General features: G+C 43.4%; 1 long non-coding RNA gene across 1 annotated transcript; it reads right to left on the bottom strand.

The window, feature by feature from the left end:
• Positions 1-5,210: 5,210 nt before the first annotated feature.
• On the bottom strand, positions 5,211-7,904 carry LOC117798076. The gene is made up of 2 exons (XR_004622806.1): positions 7,488-7,904; positions 5,211-5,331 (listed from the first exon to the last, which is right to left on the bottom strand). It is a non-coding gene; the product is annotated as an uncharacterized LOC117798076 (long non-coding RNA).
• Between the last annotated feature and the right edge of the window lie 39 nt (positions 7,905-7,943).

Raw genomic sequence — 7,943 nt, forward strand, 5'->3', positions numbered from 1 at the left:
TTTCTCTCTAATGCGTTAACGACACAAAGGATACGATTTTTTGAAGCCACACTCTCCAGTCAATGGAGTGTGAACAGTCACAGAAGTTTTCCATGAATTCTGTGCTGGTTTAAATCCATGGAATCTCTGCAGATGATGGCATTTAGCCTTTCCCAAACCAATCACCTGGGGGAAATAGGTTAACTTAGCGATCAAACAAGAGGAATTTTTGGAAGCCTTATGATGTGTACAGAAGAGAGCTGCCCAAAGCCAAACCTCTAGTCAGAGTGTCAATGGCATAAAAGACACTGACAAATACCTCAGGAGAGTCATTTTGGGGAGGCTGGAAGCGACAAATGTGACTACCCCNACAGGCTGAGACATTCATGTGTTAAGATGTGGAGACGTTCAGAAGTTCATATCGACATATGAACGTGTTGATTTGTGGTGACATGTGCCATATTGAGATGTTGAGGTACCATTCGCACATTCAGTTTTATGGCATTTGCACTGTTGAAAGGTAGAGACGTTCACATGTAGAGATGTTGAGGTATTTGCATGTTGTGGTGTTGAGACATTCACATGTTGGGAGGTTAAAACATTCACAGGCTCAGATGTTGTGACATTTGTATATTGAGATGTTGAGACATCCAGATGTTGAGATATTGAGACATCTGCACAATGAGGTGTTAAGGTATTTACAAGTTCCAAAATTAAGACATTCACGGGTTGACATATTAAAACATTCACAGATTCAGATGTTGGGCTTCTCACATGCTGATGTGTAAAGATATTCACAGGATTAGTAGAGACATTCACATGTTGAGATGTTGAGACATTTACAGATTGAGATGTTAAGATCTTCTCATTCATATGTCTGACTTCGAACATCAGATGACTTTAGCCAGGCCAAAGATAGATACTGACTCCTCAGCAATATCTGTGGACTCTTCCTCCACATCCTTTTCCCCATAGCAAACAGTGTTGGGGCCAGAGAGCATCCCCTGGCAGAGAGATGAAGGATGCCATAGGCCCATTGGATGGAAACCATCCATGGAAGCTTCCAAGGTGGTGCTCAACCTCTATATGGGCAGGCAAGAAATGCTGGAGGGTTACAGCCCAGAAGTCACCCTCAACTATGGCGGGATGAGATTTCGGAGGTAAATACCTGTTTCCTCATCTGTCAGTGACTCATCACTATCTCCCAGAGGGTCCTCACTGGAACTGAGCCCCACTGTTCTCGGTAGTAAAATCCCCTGCTGGTATTTCTTGAGATCATCTCCCAAACAATGTATTTGCAGCCAAATCCATGTTTCTGACTTTGGTGGAAACCCAAACTAAGTGATTTCCAAACCACTCCAAAGACCATCCTGTCTCCAAACAGATAGTCAGAAAGCATAAGGTCAGTACATTCATCCCTGCCAGAGGAGACACCTGCTCTTCCATAGTCCAGGTTACCAGCTACACACTAAGTTTGCTGAAGCAGGTGGGGGTGGGGACCTGCTCCTTGAGGACTAAGGAGTACCAGATGACAGAAATCTATGGAAGTGCCTCATGTTTCTACTACCATCCCTTCCGGGCTGAGGACATGCTCACTTCCCACCACGTGGCAATCTGGAAGGGTTCCTCCTCTCCCTTCACACCCAGATGCCCATGTGAGTCAGTGGCACAGGGGCTGACTGCTCTCTTTTAAGGCGGGTGCTCCCAAAATTGTGCCGTCAGTGAGTAGAGAAGGTGCTGGAGCCCCATGTAGGCTGTTCATAACAAATTTCTCCTTGAATCAGTGGGTCGGTATAAATGAAGGATGTGTGCAGAGACAGAAGACTCTTAGAACATGGGCAATCTGAAGGAATAAGAAATGTTTTTCATGGGAAGACAATGGATCAAGAAAGACACAAATGGTACAACTGTTATGAAAAACTGCAGTTCCTTAGTAAACTGACCACAGAGGTATTCAAACAAAAAACTGTACACTAGTGTTCAGAGAAGCACTATTACTATTAGCATAAGGGGGAAATACCCAAAGACCATCAACAGGTGAACAGATAAACAGATGAATGTGATATACCCATACAATTGAATATCATTCAGTTCAGCCATAAAGAGGCATGAAGTACTTATGCAAGATAATATATACAGTTGACCCTTGAACAATGCAGGTGTTGGGGTGATGACCCTGAACAGTTGAAAATCTGTGTATAACTTATGACTTCCCCCAAACTTAACTACTAGTAGCCTCCTGTTGACCAACAACATAAACAGTTAACACACATTTTGTAGCTTACATTATATATTGCATTCTCACAATAAAGTCAGCTAGAGAAAAAAATATTAGAAAATAGTAAGAAAATAAGGAAGAGAAAATACATAGTTTATAAATTTATAGTACTCTACTGTAAAAAAAATCCACGTATAAGTGGGCCTGCATAGTTCAAACCCTGTTGTGTAAGGGTCAACTGTATATACCTTGTACATATATACATATGTAACATACCCTGTAAACATTACGCTAAATGAAATAAGCCAGACACAAAAGGCCACATATTATAAGAGTCCATTTATATGAAATATCCAGAATAGGCAAATCCACAGATACAGAACACAGACTAGGGTTTGCCAGAGGCTAGGGGCGGAGGGGAGTTGGGAGTGACTGCTAATGGGTACAGGGTATCCTTAGAGGTGACAAAAATATTCTGGAACTAGAAAGACGTGGTGGGTGCACAACATGGTGAATAGAATAAATGCCACTCAATTGTATACTTTAAAATGGTTAAAATCGTAAATTTTATGTGCATTTTACCACAATTTTTTAAAAAGGAAGACAGAAGTCTGTAACATGGACACCTTTGGATTTCTGAAGTGCTATGAGACACTTTTACCAGCTCAAATGTGCCTTAGAGATAAGCTACTCAGTAATCCAATTTTAAACCTCAAGAAAGATGCAGAGTAGTCACTGACTTGGTTAAGGCTGCAAAGGGAATTAGGAGGAGTCATTCCATCTGATGGACGTTCTACTTCTCTTTTTCCCAAAATGAGACCAAAGTTTACACGGTGGTGGTCTATAACAGGCCATCAAGCATGGCTGGGCTGAAGGGCAAATATAACTTGGTTGGACCTACAGCAATGGTAATTGAGAAGCAGCCCGTAAGTGAGGATTACAAAGCACAGGAGGAGGGGCACCTGGATGGCTCAGTGGGGAGAGCATGCAACTCTTGATCTCAGGGTTGTGAGTTGAAGCCACACATAGGACATGGAGCCTACTTAAAAACAAACAAAAAGGGCAGGAGTGGGTACAACTATGAAAGCTGAACATCAAAATAACTTGCACAGCCATCTGGGAAAATCAAGGTAGCCCAACCTGTTTTCAGGCCAGCAGTCCCTGGCGGGCTCACCGGAATGTCTGAGAGGCTTTGCAGGTACACCTCCCCAGCTGGGGTCTCTCACCCAAAAGAAGGTACCTAAGTAGCAGGATGTATTTACAAGATAATAGCAGAGTATGTATGTATGTATCCCTGATCTCAGGGTGGTAAAGGACTTTTTAAACAAGACACAGTACAAGCCATGAAGAAAAAAGTGATGCATTTGACTACCTTAAAGTATAAATCTTCCATGTATCAAAAACCACTATCGGGGTGCCTGGGGGCTCAGTCGGTTAAGCGTCTGACTCTTGATTTTAGCTCAGGTCACGATCTCAGGGTTCTGAGATTGAGCCCCGCATAGGGCCCATGCTAAGCGTGGAGCCTGCTTAGGATTCTCTCTCTCCCTCCACCTCTGCCCCTCTCCCACCTCTTGTGTACAAATGCTCTATCTCTAAAAAAACAAAAAATCACCATCAAACAGAAAAACAAGCCATAAACAAAATATAACGCTAACAAAGAACTGACATCCAGAACTTGTAAAGGTCTCTTACAGTTACTAAGGGAAAAAAACCAGGCAAGGTTTATGACTAAGCAATTCACAGAAGAATACATACAAATCCCCAATAAACTTGTGAACGGAAGCTGAACTTGACCAGCATATTTGTGTCCTGGGGCTGCTATAACAAATAACCACATACTGGGGTCCCTAAAACAGCAGATATGGATCCTTTCACAGCACTGGGGACCAGAAGGCCAGAGTCAAGGTGTCAGCAGGGCCACACTTGCTCTGGAGGCTCTCTGGGAGAATCTGTTTCTTGCCTTTCTCAGCTTCTGGTAGCTGCTGGCATTCTTCAGCTCATGGCCTTATTGCTCCAGTCTCTGCCCCCACCTTTGCATCACCTCCTGCTCTGTGAATGTCTGACCTCCCCTGGCCTCTCATAAGGATACTTGTGATGGCATATAGGGCCCACTCCAATAATCCAAGATAATCCCCCCATTTCAAGATCTTTAACTTAATCAGGTCTGCAAAACCTTTGCCACATAAGGTAATAGTCACAGGTTCCAGGGACCTGATATCTTGGGAGGGCACCATTCATCTCACTGCAACCAGGAGCCAGAGGAATGCAAATTAAAGCCACATTGAGACACGTCATCAGACTGGCATGTATTAAAAAGTCTGACAATACCAAGTATTTACAACAGTGCAGAACAATAGGGACTCACATCTCCTGCTGGCAAGAGTGTAAATCTATCAGTACAACCAAGAACAGTCTGGTAGAATCCCTAAAAACTAAGGATGCACGTACCCTACGATCCAGCCATTCCACAGCTAGAGAAATTCATCTTAGCAGGAGACACCCACAAGAGTGTTCAACATGGCACAGTCATATCGAAACCCTGGAAACAATCCAAATGTCCATCAACAGGAGGATAGCTAACTAAACCATGATGGAGTCAGGCAACAGGATACCACAGAGCTTTAAAACAAAACCAAACTGAGTCTCATACATTGACATGGGTAAATCTCACACACATAATGTCAAGGGTGAAAAGCAAGTTGCAGGACTCACACAGTGAGAAATCATTTAGACCGAGTTTGAAAGCAGGCAACTGATACTGGATGTTGGTTACGGATATGTACATTTGTGGTAGAAGCCTAAAGACAAACGGTGGAACCACAAAAACCCAATCTAGACAAAGGTTGCCCCTGGGAAGCAGGGAATGGAATGCAAATAGGAGCAATGAGAAGTCAAAAGGAGATTTCCAAATGTACTTGAATAGTTTATTTCTCAGGTGGGTGATGGATACATGGATGTTCATTACATTATTCCTATATGCTTTCATGTCCGAAACAGGTTGTCACATTTTTTCCCTCAATTTAGGAGGTGATCTATATGGCCACCAGCAGTGGTGACAGATGATTCATCTCAGTGGGAAGATCAGGCAGGAGGGAACGTTTGGCCTTAGTCCTGAGGGCTCTTCACCAAGGGATCTATGGATAGAACGTAGGGGACCTGTGAACTGCAATGAGGAAATACATTTTTTTTTTTTACTAACTTCTAAGTGAAATGTAGCATCTCCTTCTAATACGAATGTAGGCAACAAGCCACACAGTATTACAGGAATTTCTTTGACTTTATCACCCATAGCTGTCAGGTACTTTACAGCCCACTGCAGTGTGGCAGATAGCTCCAGATAGCATTGATGTTCATCAGCAATTCAAAATGACAGTAGTTATTAGACCCACCACCAGATCTTGCTATTGGATGTGAGAATAAAGAAGCACATGGATTATTACTCCGTCGCCAGGTTGTTTATTCACCGTGCTGATAACCATATTTCAATGTAGTTGGAATACTTTCTGTTGCCCTGTGTATTTTATCCAATGTATTTATTTTTTAAAAGATTTTTATTTATTTGTAAGAGAGAGAGCAAGCCCACAAATGGGGGAAGCAGCAGGCAGAGGGAGAAACAAGCTGAGCAAGGAGCCCAATGCGGGACTCAATCCCAGGATGCTGGGATCATGACCTGAACCGAAGGCAGACACTTAACCAACTGAGCCATCCAGGCGTCCCTATCCAATGTATTAAGGACAACATCCTTTCCCAGACTGCCAAGGGGATTTCACACCCCTGGAGGAGGAGAGGGACTGGGGGTTCCCAAGGAGTTGGGTCAGTGGCTATGGAAGGTCCCTGGGGGACCCCAGAGCTCCAGGCTAGAGAAGTCAGAGATAGAAATCAAATCCCAATTTAAGAAGGAGAGGCTAGTGGCACTTGTTTATCTTAGCAGAGGTACGATGCAGAGCCCAGGAATTAGGCTGAGCTATTCTCCAGCATGCCATCCTTGTTACCCCATCTTCTCTGTCTCATCTTATTGGATTTCATCAGGGGCTATCCTGTGAAATGTTCTGAAACCCAGATCAAAATATTAACACAAGAACTGAACTAGTGGATAAAGGCTCAGAGGGGCCCTCCAAAGTGAACAGAAACCCAAGTGAAGGTTGAGTCTTTAATTCGATGATTGAAACCACGTGCAGCTTCCTCCCTGCGGGCCAGAAGGATGCCTGGGTGGAGCAGAGGCGTGAGGAACCAGCTGGTTTCCTGACTCAGCCTGGCCTGAGATGTGGCCAGGCCTTGAGAAATCTGAATGGAGGCAAAAGATGCCAAGATGAAAAAGAGAACACAATTGCTTCGTGCAGAAAGCAGCCTTGTCTGCTTCACAGAGGAGGGGAGCTGGGTCGACATTTCTGCCCTCCAGGGAAGACCTTAGGGAGCTTCTACCCCTTGCTGATTCCCACTGAAGGAGAAGTGACTTATCTTAGGAGATAGGTTGGTGAGAACCCAGAATGCAGTGGGCCACATATATATACTTTTCATGAAGCCCACCATTTATTGAGCACTTCCGACATGCTAGGCATGCCGCTGGATGTTTTTAAAAATCAACTTTGGGGCACCTGGGTGGCTCAGTCAGTTAAGGTCTTGATTTCGGCTCAGGTCATGATCTCAGAGCCCTGAGACCAAGCTCCATGTCAGGCTCCATGCTGGCATGGAGGCTGCTTAAGATTCTCTCCCTTCCTCTCCCACTGCACCTCTTACCCCCTGTGCACATGCTTGCTCTCTCTCTCTAGAAAAAAAAATAATAATAAAATCAATTTTATTGAAGTGTAATCTACTTGCAACAAATTGTAGCCATTTAAGGTGTACATTTCCATCAGTCCCAGAATTTCCTTGTGCCCCTTTGTGATGCATCTCTTCCACACCTGACCCCCATGTAAGCACTGGTCTGCTTTCTAACTCCATAGATTCATTTGCGTTTTCCAGAATTTTATACAAATGGAATCATCCAGTATGTATGCTTTCGTGTCTGGACTCTTCATTTCACAGATACTTCTGAGATCCATTCATGTATTTTCAGTGTTCATTCCTTTAAACGCTAAGTAGTATCCCATTACATGCATGTATCCCTATTTGCTTCTCCATTTGTCAGTTGAAAGCTCTCTGAGCTTTTCCAGTTTGGAGCTACTGTGAATTAAATCACAATGAACATTCATGTGCATGCCTTTTAATTAACCTTGTGTTTTCATTTCTTTGGGGTAAATAGATAAGTGCCCAATGGCTGGGCCATGTGCTGAGTGTATGCTTAACTTACATGAAATTCTAAAGTGGCTGTACGTTGTATATTTCCATTAACCATACATTAGAGTTCCAGTTACTCCACATCCTTGGCAACACTCGGCATTGTCGGCTTTTATAGTTGAGCCATTCTGGTGGGTGTGCAGTGGTATCTCACTGTGGTTTTACTTTTCATCTCCCCGATGACTAACAATGGTGAGCATCCTTTCATGAGTTTATGGAGTTATATATTTTTATTACTCCGGTTGAGGTGATAAAGGACTCTTGCTCTCATCTCTTGCTCTGTTTCAAGCAGTTTTTAATGATGCAAAACCTGTATGGACAAGGACCATGTCTCGACAGTCCTTGTATCTCTAGCATGGTATCGGACCTATGGTAGGTACTCAACAGAAGTCTGTTAAAAAAAAAAGCAAATAAATTCCAGTTAATTCTGGGATGTAATATAATAGTATTCTTAGGGCCTACTAAAGAG

Source organism: Ailuropoda melanoleuca, unplaced genomic scaffold (genome assembly GCF_002007445.2).
Source record: "Ailuropoda melanoleuca isolate Jingjing unplaced genomic scaffold, ASM200744v2 unplaced-scaffold2416, whole genome shotgun sequence".
NCBI classification, from domain to species: domain Eukaryota; kingdom Metazoa; phylum Chordata; class Mammalia; order Carnivora; family Ursidae; genus Ailuropoda; species Ailuropoda melanoleuca.